This window comes from Triticum dicoccoides, chromosome 2B, assembly GCF_002162155.2.
Source record: "Triticum dicoccoides isolate Atlit2015 ecotype Zavitan chromosome 2B, WEW_v2.0, whole genome shotgun sequence".
In the NCBI taxonomy this organism is placed as follows: Eukaryota; Viridiplantae; Streptophyta; class Magnoliopsida; order Poales; family Poaceae; genus Triticum; species Triticum dicoccoides.
In genome coordinates, this window is record NC_041383.1 from 445430340 (window position 1) to 445442480 (window position 12141).

Consider the following 12141-nt stretch of genomic DNA (forward strand, 5'->3'; position numbering starts at 1 on the left):
TTCCTCAACTCTTTCATTTCCTCATTACTGTGTTGAGTGATTGTTCATAACTGTGTTTGAAGACTTTGACTGAAGACTTTCTCAATTTCCTTAGTTCTATTTCTTCAGTCTGTGTGTCTTCATCTTGTGATATCCTGTGTTTACGCTTTCTGTACTATGTGCTTGTCTTCATTTCATCATGATGACTATGTCTGTATCCTGTTATGCTTACTTCTGAGTACTTATTCCGCTGCTAGTAGTTCTTCGCTAAGGAATTTCCTCACCGGCAAATTCCTCAGTGAAGAATTCATAAAAATCGCCTATTCATCCCCCCTCTAGTCGATATAACGCACTTTCACCATCTCTCTCTAGGTTTGTATCTCTCTCACACCCACCCACGTTGGTGGGGTACGTGCATGAAGAGAAGAGGTGCACGCAGGACGCATGTACTCCCGTCTCTTTCCCAATCACACCCGCACGGGTACACGGTGGAGCTCATTTATGTATGAAAAGGCAACCCACATGGTAATTTGACACTGTGTAGTGGATGTCCACTTGATGGAGCATCGTGTACCACGCGTGATCAAAGAAAGTGCGACTTGACGTGTTGGCACTTTATTTAAAAAAGGTTTTATTCCTCAATGGCGCATGTACAGAATATAAACCGATTGTTATTGAGAGAAAAAAAGAAAATCACTCCACTATACTATACTGTATAATATAGGCAGGATCCTCAATGCTTGCTTGCTAGGGTCGGTCTCTTCTACTCTCTCACACAAGATGGCGGTGCCCCCCCCTCTCTCTCTCTCACCGCTGGTCCTTGATCCGATCGGATCCAGATCGCCGGCAGAAAGGGAGGATGTGCAACAATGCTCCGGTCACCAACGTCGATGCAGGAACCCACTGCCGGCGTGTCTTAATCCGTGGTACCCACTGTTCTCTCTAAGCAAGCTCCGGTGCGGTAGTGCCTTTGCCCCTTGCTCGCTGTCGTAGTATGAGCAGATCCCGCCCGCCGCCGCCCTCCTGGTTACATCTCGACGACCCTCAAGTACATCTTCCTCTAGAACCATCCTTGCTCCATCACCCGTTTTCCCATGTCGTTGTATGTGGATCTTCTCTAGTTCTTTGCCTAAAACATTATAGCTCGGCTGGCGTACTTTCCATGTTTCATCAACAATGCCACTATTATTGCAATCACACTTATTCAATATCCTTGTCAACTGGGATGCTCAACTCCATTTTAGTGGAACTGCACAAAATGATGGGATGGTGCATGCATCCAACTTCTACATGTCTTGGCGGGCATCAACGAGTCGCGTGAAAGTGGCTACCAACATGTCCACCGTGGCCAGGAAATGAAAGCATTCTTAGCGACCTGATCGATCATTTTATTTTCTTTATTTGTACACTTCTCACAACTTTGTCTTAAGTTGTGAAGTAAATATTTGATCTGATATGTGAATCATTAATATGCATTAGCATGCTTGTTAGTTTCCTTTGTATTTGATGGAATGTTGTAATAAGAAAACTTTCAAGGCAAGACACATGAAAGAAAAGCTGAAAGCTTCATGGCATTGTACTAGTATAATTTTATCTCGCTGAGAAATTATATTAACTAGCATAGTATATATAAAAAATGTTGAAAGGTCGATAGCATTGTGAGAAACTATTTTAGGAGAACAGAACTTCATTTCCTCGACATGTGGGACATCCAGCATCCGAGTCCACGTGCCATACACCAAATTATGAGTGCACAACCGCAAGGAATACTACTAATGAGTCGTCAAGTCTCAAAGCCACACCTTTCCAATAGTAAGTTGGACGCACGAACAACACATCATTTCACACATCGTAGAATCCTCTCGTAATAATTTTCCAAGAAAAACACCACACGTGAAAATTGGACGGTACTGTTGCATCAAAGCATATAACCCTTCTCCGAAACATTAAGTATGGCCGTATGGGGATGGTTCCAGAAAATAATATTCCCCACTTCCAGTTTATGGGTCTCAATTCCAAATCTAAACCAAGCAATGAACTAGTACTACTAGATAGTGAGTGTTTACTACTGCATCATGTACATAATAATTGCAACGCATGCATGTGTTAGCAGTACAATGACTACGTACGAATTTGATGGTATGATTTGTGTAAGTTGCATGTCATGTTATTGCTCTAACATATGGTCAAAGTTAGCCTCGAAAACGCATTTTAGACCCTATATGGATTGAGTGAGTACATGCATTGCTAAGTTTTCTCTTAATCCTTGCATGCAGCGTTTTTATTGAAGTTTGAAGTGTGAACATGTGAATGAGAGGGACTACTACAACCCTTCCAAAAGAATTGTAGTACTAATAGTGTCGTACTACCTCCGTTCACCGTCACATGTTTAGTACTTTTACGAACTATGGTAGTAACAAATTTATTCCACCACTCAATATCTATTTTGATTGGAGAGATTTCAAATTGAGTCATATAGACCGGAAAGTAGGCACTTATGTACTACTTTTGATGTGTCTCGTCAACTCGCGGAACAAGGAGAAGCTTGCTTAGTACGTCGTCTCCCCCACCCATGGGCGCGGTGGCTCGCAGAGTCGTAGGACAAGGAGAAGCTTGCTTACTACGCCTACGCCCTCTCCCTCGCCCACGCGCACGGTGGCTCGCGGGACGATGAGAAGATTTTACTAGTCCCTCTGTTAGACGTATACTCCTTGTCCCTACCTTGGTTAGAGAGATTATCATATTGTTTGAAATATATGTCTTTTAGCAGATTTCAATATGAACTACATACTCCAAGTACTGATGTATCCAGAAATAAGAGAAGGATGGATCACACAGCCTCCTCAGAGCTCAGTGATTCTGGGCCGTTGGATGCGATTTCTGGATGCGTTCTCGTCCGTTGGATCAAGATCTGGAGGAATCTGCGCCGTCGGATCGAAAAAATCTACTGCTGGAATGAATAGTAACTTCCTACAACGCCTCCCCCCGCTCGTTTTTACTGTGTTTTTACCGTTCTAGGGTCGCTGGCGTGTGGGTCCGTTCGCGGGTGGGCCTCCGTTGTCAGCGACCGTGGCTTGGTTCCGGCCCGGTCGCCCCGTCGCGCGTGTCGGCGGGGGAAAGATCTCGTGCCACCGCACGTAATACCCTGCCCCCGCCGAGGGTACGTTGGTAATTTCGCGTCCAGGCCTTGTGCGTGTCGTGCGGTGGTTCGCCCCGTGCGGCTATGCGCGTCCAGGGGGTGATTGGGTTGGCACTGGGTCGTCCTCTCCCCCACCCGTCCACTCTCCTCTCCTCACCGATCCCCTCCCAACCCTAGCCGTCGCTACCCATCGAGCCCTGCAGCCGCCGCCGTGCTGCCGTTCTCCTCTCCCCTCCCCTCCCCTCCCGCGCGCCTTTCTCTCTCGAGACGCCGTTGCCGCCACCCATCGCCTCGAACCAGCTCGTCCCACCTCCTCCTCTCCCTCTCTCGATCTCCTCTGCCTCGCACGCCGCCACCGCTCGCCCTCGCGCCGCCGCCTCCGTTCGCCCTCCTCTGCCTCGCACACCGCCACCGCTCGCCCTGCCGCCGTCTCCGTTGCCCAACCTGCTGGATCCCCACCATCCACTTCTCCGGCGTCGTCGCCTCGTCTCGCGTGCACGCGGCAGGAGGAGCGAGGGAGACGTGGAGCCGCCGCTAGGAACGCCACCGTCGTCTTCGCGTGCACACGACAGGAGGAGCGGGGGAGGCGTGGAGCCGCAACTGGGAACGCCGGATGCGATTATCTGGTTCATTTCTGTCTCTCTTTCTTCATGTTCCTCTTCTTTGATCCCCTCTTGGTACCAGCTCCTGAATGTGTTCCCTTCCCCTCTAGGTCAGTCAGCCCTGCCAGCCTCATGTACCTAGCACGAGATGAAAGAGGGATTTAGAGAAGGGAGGGAGCAGGAGGAGAAGAGGAAGAAGAAACCCTACCACCTCCATGCCCGTCCAGTGCTTCGTGCGGCTCTGCACCCCAATCATTCCACCTCCATGCCCCTCCAATTTCTCTATCCCTTTTTTGCAGGTACCCACACTTCTCTCTTCCTCCTGATTAGCCTGATATCTTATCTTATCTGATGCACTCGTCTTCTCATCTTTGTTTGTGCATAATCTTTTTTGTACATGTGTACAAGTTGTATGTCTACAAGTTGTTCGATGAAAATCCAAGCAAGCTTTTGAGTGATGTTACTGTCTGTTCTTTGCAGAATAGGGATTGAGAATTGGTCAATATGCTGAACGGATACATTCACTGGAAAGGAGGGGTTGCTGATGTTGTGAGCTTGATTGCCTTTGTGAGTTCCAACCAGATTGTGCTTTGCAGGTATTATGCAAGAGTTGTTTTATTTATTATGAGAAAGCTAATATTTTTTGCTGTGAATTACATATATAAGTGTTATGTTGGTCATTAGATTGTTGCAGAGATACTATATACAGGGTGTTGATTTTTCAGTTTGCTTGCTTGTCGCTTATATGCACAATTATGCGTTGTTTTTAGTTTTTCTGCTTGCTTAGTTGGCTAATAAGAACATAAATGTACATGATTTGTGCACTGCATTATGTCCTATAGTATTGTTGTTCAGTGATAGTAATCACAATTTGCAAGAACAAAGATAAATGTTGGTCCCTTTTTTGCTAACAATAGGGACTCACTGATTACTAGCAAGAAACAGGATCAAGTGCAGGCTTAATTTTCTTTTACAAGTTAAGGATGAGGCCTCAAATTTTATTCTTTTAATTGTAGTAATTGTTGATCCCAAAATGCTGCCCCGACACGAGCCACCGCCGTTCGTCCGGAGAAGCGCGGGAAGAAGAAGATGGGTAAGCTCCTCTTGCTCTTCTATTGCCTAGCTTGATTTAGTTCCTCTCTTTTCCAAGTTAATACGATGTACTAGAGATTACTGTAAGACGAAAGCACAAATGACGATATTGTTAAACATTTTGAAAGAAGGGTCTGTTGGTTTAAGAGAAAACTAGCGGTGTTGGCTGCTGGTTTTTGAACCCCTGGTTCTATCCAATATCAATGATAAATGAGCCTTTTCCAACATATTTCTGCATTCACGTTCATTTGCTTATTATGGAATATTGTTTTGTGACCTGCGCATCAAAGCTTATGAAGGCAACTTAAGAATTGTAATACTTACAGATGTGTTGAGACCTTGATGGGATGGAGAGACGTTTCCTTTCAAAAATTACCGCTAGAAATAGTAGAGAGAAAGCTCAAGCACGGAAATGAGCAGTTAATTATATTTGCCAGGTTAGCAAACATTTCCCTTTCTTTAGTTGCTAGCTTCAGTGTATTGACATATTATTATATGCAGGGTTTTGCTGCTGATATTATCAAGGTGGCTATGCTTAACAGTCATTCTGTAATTACCAATGGGAGTAACACACTTGATTCTATGGATGGGCTAACGCAGAACTTTTAACAAATCAGAGGGTGTTGTCACCTTCTTTTGCAGGTATTTTACGACATGGTCATCACTTATTTTTTTTGGATTTCTGCGCCTATGTATTTTCTAAATATAGACAGGTTAAAGTTATGATTTTACGTTTTGTAGGTGCATGATGAATTTGTGCTTGAAGTTGATCCGTCTAGGGTAGCAGAGGCTGTAAGGAATCCCCGGGCCATCCAGTGCGTGCTGTCAGTTTGACCCAGGAGCGGCGCGGCAGAGGCGTTGGGCAAGGAGCACTCGCCGGAGGCGCTTGATGCGGCTCCTCCATCTATGTCCATTGCAGGTGCTCCCCCGTCGCCCGTCCTTCTCCTCCATCGTCAGGAGGGGCTTGGCTGCAGCTCTCTCTCCCTCTCCCTCCCTCTCTCCCTCTCTCTCTCATCATTATCATCATCTTGGAACTGCAGGAGACGATGATGTCGTGTTGGGCTCGGACCTTGTTGACCGCCATCTTGGCCTGCAAGAGGATGCTCCCCTGCTCCGACTTGCTCAGCACATGGTTAGAAACATATTCACCCGTCATTCTGCTTGGCTGAGTTAATCCATCTGTCTAGGTTTGATGTTTCCCTTTCAATCTGTAACTCTTATGGTTTCATGCAAATTCTGGTTTCTGGTTTCAGGTTACTGAAAATTCTGGTTTCCTGTAACTATCAGGTGGTCTGATGCAGGTTCATGAGGTACTTTGTGACATATACTTGCTTTTTCGTTATGTATGCCTAGATTATTTATTTGCTTCAGCTACACTTTTTTGGGATGATCTGGGATTAATAATTGTTGAACTAAGAAGATACGTCATGTGTCTCTATATGATTATTCCATATCAAAAAAATTAAGAGTACATCAGCTGTACTGAATGGTTATAAATATGACTTTTACCACTATCTGAATTAACCGATGGAACTTATATTGTGCTGGAGTGAGATATCTGAATACTATCAGCTATTATACACAATTAAGAAGAAAGCTTAATGTTTATCTATGATGGTATATAAGAGCTAGAAAGTAAAATATTGAAAATCATAAATCAATGATAGATAGAATCGTAGGTAATTAAAATAACCAGGTGTTGTTTCTTTTCTTATAGTTCTGGAAGTTTTGTTAGTGCCATGCATCTTCATAAACAGATGCGATATTTTCCAATTGAAAGGTAGCAATGTCTAAAGTTAAATGGTTTCCATATAGTTAAGTTTAGTGTTTGGCTAATGATTATTTTAAGTTAAATGGCCTGGTAACTGATGCACATTTGTTTTCATTCTTTGTCCTGAAAAATTGTTGCATGCTCGTGTTGTGTGCATACATGTAAGGTTCATGCACCTTGTGTTCTTTCAGGTTATTGTCAACAGAAGCAGTTCATAGATAGGGATTAGAGGAAGCAGCTTATAAATGGGGACAATGTTGTTACTGTTTCTTTTCCTTATATTTGCGGGGATGCCAGGGCTGACTGCCTTGTGCGTACCATGGTGAGGAGTAGCAATAGTACGTCGGTTCAGTCATAATGGCAATGTTCTTTGTTGTCTTGTATTATTCAACCACATATGTTTGCCTCTTTCTAATGGCCACTGTAACTTGAAAATTTGCAGTGCATATTTGCTCCCTCTAGCGAGCACCACGGAGGAGGTGAGGGGCCATTAGGGAGTAAATAAAACATTTGATGAGTGTTGCATGCCCGCGCGCGTTGTCGGAGAGGTCAGATCACTGCAGTTTTGTGGTACCACAAAAATCGTTTTATTTTCCTTAATTGTAACTCTAAATTATGTCCAGATCACCCATGTCTATTTTCCTTCATGGATAGTGTATTCTCATTTTTCAACTAGACAAATTTTATCCTTTGAATTACTGCAATATAAGTTGGCACGAACAATTCTATTTAAAGATATACTATCCGAGGCGTGAAAAAGAAGATGGCGTAGGTTGATGGTCTAGCTATTTTATAATCCCTTTTATTGAGATCAGATGAAGTTTAGTCTGGTCTTGCTCTGAATTTCTTTGCATTGTTTGGTATCCAAATTAGCGTTAGGTTTCAGATAGCAGAGTAATTGATGAGCGGCACACATGACCATGATGAGCGGCACACATGAGCACATACGGTTCTTTGAGCAAACACACACACACACGCGCGCACACACACGCAAACACAGACTCAGACGTGCACAGATTTTTGAGGTACTCACAAACATGAAGCATGTACTTTGTTGTTCAGTAAAATATGCGTTAGAACCTTTTTTTTTCTTACCAGATAATTTAGCAGGCATACATGAACAAATGAGAAATGAGTGATTCTAACATGAGAAGATGAGGGATGACATATGCCTACTCGTCATGAAGCATATCAGCATGTGGATTAATAATAGAAAGGGGAGGAAACTTGCTTCTCTGCATTTTTATTATAGTTTAAAAGGGCAAATTGTCGACATTCTAAATGTTAGGAAAGGAACCTACAGAGTCCATGTGTAAGTATTCAGATTAATGCTCTGAAAGTATTATAATCCACACTCGAATGTATTAATACTCACACAATAGACAGGCCATGGCAGGCAGCAAATGTATATGTCAATTTATGATGTTTTTCACATGATAATAACACTATCAGCATGCTAATTATATGTTGTGGAGGTGGCGAGGTACTAGATCCGCTATCATCATAGTTCCGATTGTAAAACAAAATACATCCAGAGCTGACCGAGATAGACCAGCAACCATTACCATCGACAATGCCTTTTCAGGTTTTCCCTTGTATTAAACTACAGGTTACGCTCGCTATTGGTTCGGTGTCCAAACAGTTTCATGTTAGGATTTAGTAGTATAATTAGGTGACACAAGAAACTAGACAAAGGCTGGTTTGATCCATACACATATGGACTGACAACAACAACCAAATCTTTAGATAGGAAAAAATAGCTAAACATGGTTATAAAGTTTTGGCTATTTTTTGGATTGAAGAAATATGACGTCTGCTGTAGCTCTAAATGCCTACCGTTCTCTTTCCTTGGCAATGTTTGTGCCTTCTGAGAATAGGTTTGCTGTCAAGTGACGTCATGCAACATGGATTTAGAACGAAGAGTAAGATATGTTTCCGTACAACGACTACTGGATCGATAGTACAAAATAAATAGCTTGAATGGATTTAGTATTAAGAACAAAATAAGATACGGAAATTCTAAAGCTACCCTTCTTGTGGATCGATTGATAAATCCATGTAATATTTTGATAAAGAGTTAAATCTGTAAGTACTCTAAATCTGTATACATTGTTTGAGTGCCGTTTAATTAAGATACTAGACTATATTGGTACACATATATTTGGATGCTTGTGATTGGCTGGAAAGAACAGAAACTTAGATTTGCTGTTGGACTGAACTGAGTAGTTATAGCCTTCTGGCTGATGCTTCAGTATACCAAAACACTTGCTATTTTTCATGTTCTTGTACGAGATGGGTTTAGGACACAAACAATTATTTGTTTTATCTACGAAAAACTTTTTCTTCAAGATTACAGTATGTTGAATGCCTTTCGTGCTTAGTTGAAATATAAGTACTGCTTGTATGTGATTTCAATCCAGCTTGACCAATTTTCTTTGCTCTGTTTTTTCCCCTCCCTCTCCACTGAATATGACCATGTTCAAAATAAAATGTGCATTACCACTTATGAGAGTAACCGATATTTCATTTTTGTTGGGACTGTTCTTTCTAGGTGTATATTCCTTCTCTGAATGTTTATTACCATGGAACTCGAGTATCCAGTCTGTATAGCTGTATACCTCATTTTAAGAAAAAAAAACTTGAGTGTCCATTATACATGAATGAGTACATCTATAAAGTAAATTGACCACAATGAGACATCAGTTTTGTTTACCTTTGAATATAATGAGCACATGTTGAAGGTTTGTTCATCCCGCTTTTTCTATAGCCCGTATGAGCTTTAGTCGGAGCACTGTGTGTCGATGATACATATATTTTCAACTACCTAAGGTCACTTAGTTCTGTGTAAAGTAGATTGCACTTGGTACAATTGTTGATGGACTGACTTGCTTTCATTTTTTGAGCCTTAAGCACCTAATTTAGTTTTGAGTTCTACTCCTCTCATTTAGACTGCAGGGTAAATCATTGCATTGGAAACTACAAGTGAAATGGAAGGTAAGAATCTCATTTTGGCATCCACTATGGATACATGTGGAGATAGAGAAAGGTAGATTGATCAAAAGACTTGCAAAAATCAAAGAGGAGTAGGGAGAGATCAATGAGGTTGCTGAAATCATGCAAGAAGTTGCTTTAAGTTTGCACGCGCACTAGAATTATGGATAAACCGTTCATATACTGTACTCATGATGTGCTCATCTTGCTGGTGCTCTTTTCTGACAACCTTTATTTTTTTTCTCAACCAGGAATTTGATTCTCAGTTGAAACATTTGGCCAATGGCAAAGATACAGAAACTCATTTGTTCTGGAGCAGGTATGTTGCCAATTGACCACAAAGAAGATTGCATTCTTAAAAAAAACTTTGTATATCATGGCTACAGGTTCAGATGTGCCTGGATCGTGAAAGATTATGTGTGTGCACAAATTTTATCCAAGAAAGTTAACCCTAGGGTCTTTGATGCAGATACATCAAAGGAAAAAAGGAACTAAATAAATGTGACAATATGGTTTAGAAAGCCCCAAAGCCGAGGTGAGCCGCCTCCTCCTTTTTGTGCCTTTCCATGTGGCTCTCCTTCATAGAAAGCCCCAATATACATCGAAGGAAGCAGAGAGGCGAGATGTGATATGAACCACCAATCGCCCCTCCAGCGACTAGGCCTTCTCCCTCATCCTCAGCCCCGCCGTTGCCACTGACGCCTTCGGGAGTAGGGGAGGCATCAGTGACGTTGCCAACAAGGCAGCGGTGAGCGCCCTCTCCGCTGTTCACCTTTTCTGCTCGCTGAGTGTCGGGCCATGGCTCATGTATGTTGATCCTCTTGTGCTACGCAGGTTGTGGTTGGGGTTTAGCACTAGGTTCCTTGCTGCTGCATCTGCTGGGAAACACTGCTATGCCTGTTGTCCGGTGGCGGGGTTTGGGCATGCGGTGGGTACTCCTTCGGATTGGCATGGATGCCTCCGTGCTTAGAGTGTGTTGTACCTACAGGTTCCCAGGTTCGTCCCTTCCTCTTTGTGGTGGTCCGGGAAGATAGAATTTTCTTAACTGATCTAGGTGTCGTGAAATGCTCAGTAAGTACTAATATTATTAGGATTTTTGGTTCCATTACGATATAAATCCCAAGAACCAACTTTCTTGCTTTTGATCTTGGGTAAAGAATATCATGTTGTTATGTTTGGAAGACATTGATTGCTTTGTTTTACATTTAGCGTTTGGCATGATCCATGTTGATGATGTTTAGTAGAAGACTGCGGTAGAGAGGTTGTGTTTTGGTGCTTTGGATGGATCCAGCTACCGATTTACCAATGCTACTGTTTGTGGTCTCATGCCGCTCTATCATGATTCTTCCAATCTGAAATAGAGAAACATTACTTTGTTTGACAGGGTTTGTCTACACTTATCTTTAAGGCTACAACCTGGAGTCTCATGGAGGTGTGAAGATGATACCTAAGTAGTCTAGGACATTGCTTTGTTAGGGGTTCGCCTATGTACAAGAATGACATGTTTCTTTCCCATGTAATATATTGTGATTTTTTTTGCTCAACATCATCTGGACTATGTATCTTTGTATGGTAGTAGACGGTATCCTGCTTTTTGGTTTGGACCTGAGCACTAATTGGATAAGCTGCAAACTTTGTGTTAGATTAGTACTTGCTCTCTCATGCTTGCGCTTAGTACTGAACTTAAGTGTCAAGTGGTTACCTTATGTGGTCTCATGATCGCACTGAATTTGAACTCTATGCTACCTTAAAATCTCATGACGATGTTGAACTTAGACGATGTCTTGCTTCTATTCTCTCACGCCTGCGCTTAGTACTGAACTTAGTGTCAAGTGGTTACCTTACGTGGTCTCATGATCGCACTGAATTTGAACTCTATGCTACCTTAAAATCTCATGACGATGTTGAACTTAGATGATGTCTTGCTTCTATTACAAGTAAATGTTTCATCTTTCTTTTATTTTGTTTAATACATATGCTAAACGAGGATTCGTACTAACATGAACATTACTTCTTGATCACATCGTTCTGACTGGCACCCCCGCGCCAGGGCGCGATCCCAATCTAGTATAGACATATTTTAGAGTGTAGATTCACTCATTTTGCTTTATATGTAGTCCATATTGAAACAAACGTAATAGTACGCGCTCTCCCTCGCCCCTCACCCATCGCCCACGTAGTGGACATGCAGCAATTCATTCGATGCCAGATAGCCAGAAGCATATATTGTAGTACCATCATTGTTTGACTCCCTGAAGAGGCGAAGAGCTAAGCACAAGTTTAATATTGAGATGCCAAGCGCAAGGTTTATAGGAGAACGAGTAGTAGTACTGTATGAGGAAGAAGCCAAGAAGAAAGTAAGTTTTGCGTGGCAGTTTCTTCTTACAGGACGTGCTAGACCTACTGAACCTCATTGTTGCAACGGGAGTATTATACAAGTATGTATTTGTTAGAATTGGGTCGCGGGGAACCAAGAGGTTCGAACACTGAGGTGTGCTTGCTGCTACCGCCATACTCTACCTTGCAACCTCACGGCGAGGCTCCGTCGAGCACGAGCTAGAGAAGAA

The 12141-nt window shown here is 42.7% G+C and overlaps 1 long non-coding RNA gene across 11 annotated transcripts; it reads left to right on the top strand.

The window, feature by feature from the left end:
* Positions 1–3229: 3229 nt before the first annotated feature.
* Positions 3230–11234, top strand: LOC119364122. 11 transcript variants are annotated; one of them, XR_005174695.1, is made up of 16 exons: positions 3234–3744; positions 3831–4019; positions 4201–4316; positions 4737–4813; positions 5139–5249; positions 5314–5454; positions 5554–5731; positions 5853–5944; positions 6066–6122; positions 6775–6905; positions 7026–7131; positions 9532–9577; positions 9826–9893; positions 10044–10322; positions 10409–10570; positions 10959–11234. It is a non-coding gene; the product is annotated as an uncharacterized LOC119364122 (long non-coding RNA). The 11 variants fall into 11 exon arrangements; XR_005174699.1 differs by having other exon boundaries at positions 3230–3744; positions 5314–5337; positions 5430–5454; positions 7026–9893; XR_005174691.1 differs by having other exon boundaries at positions 3231–3744; positions 7026–9577.
* The last annotated feature ends 907 nt before the right edge of the window (positions 11235–12141 follow it).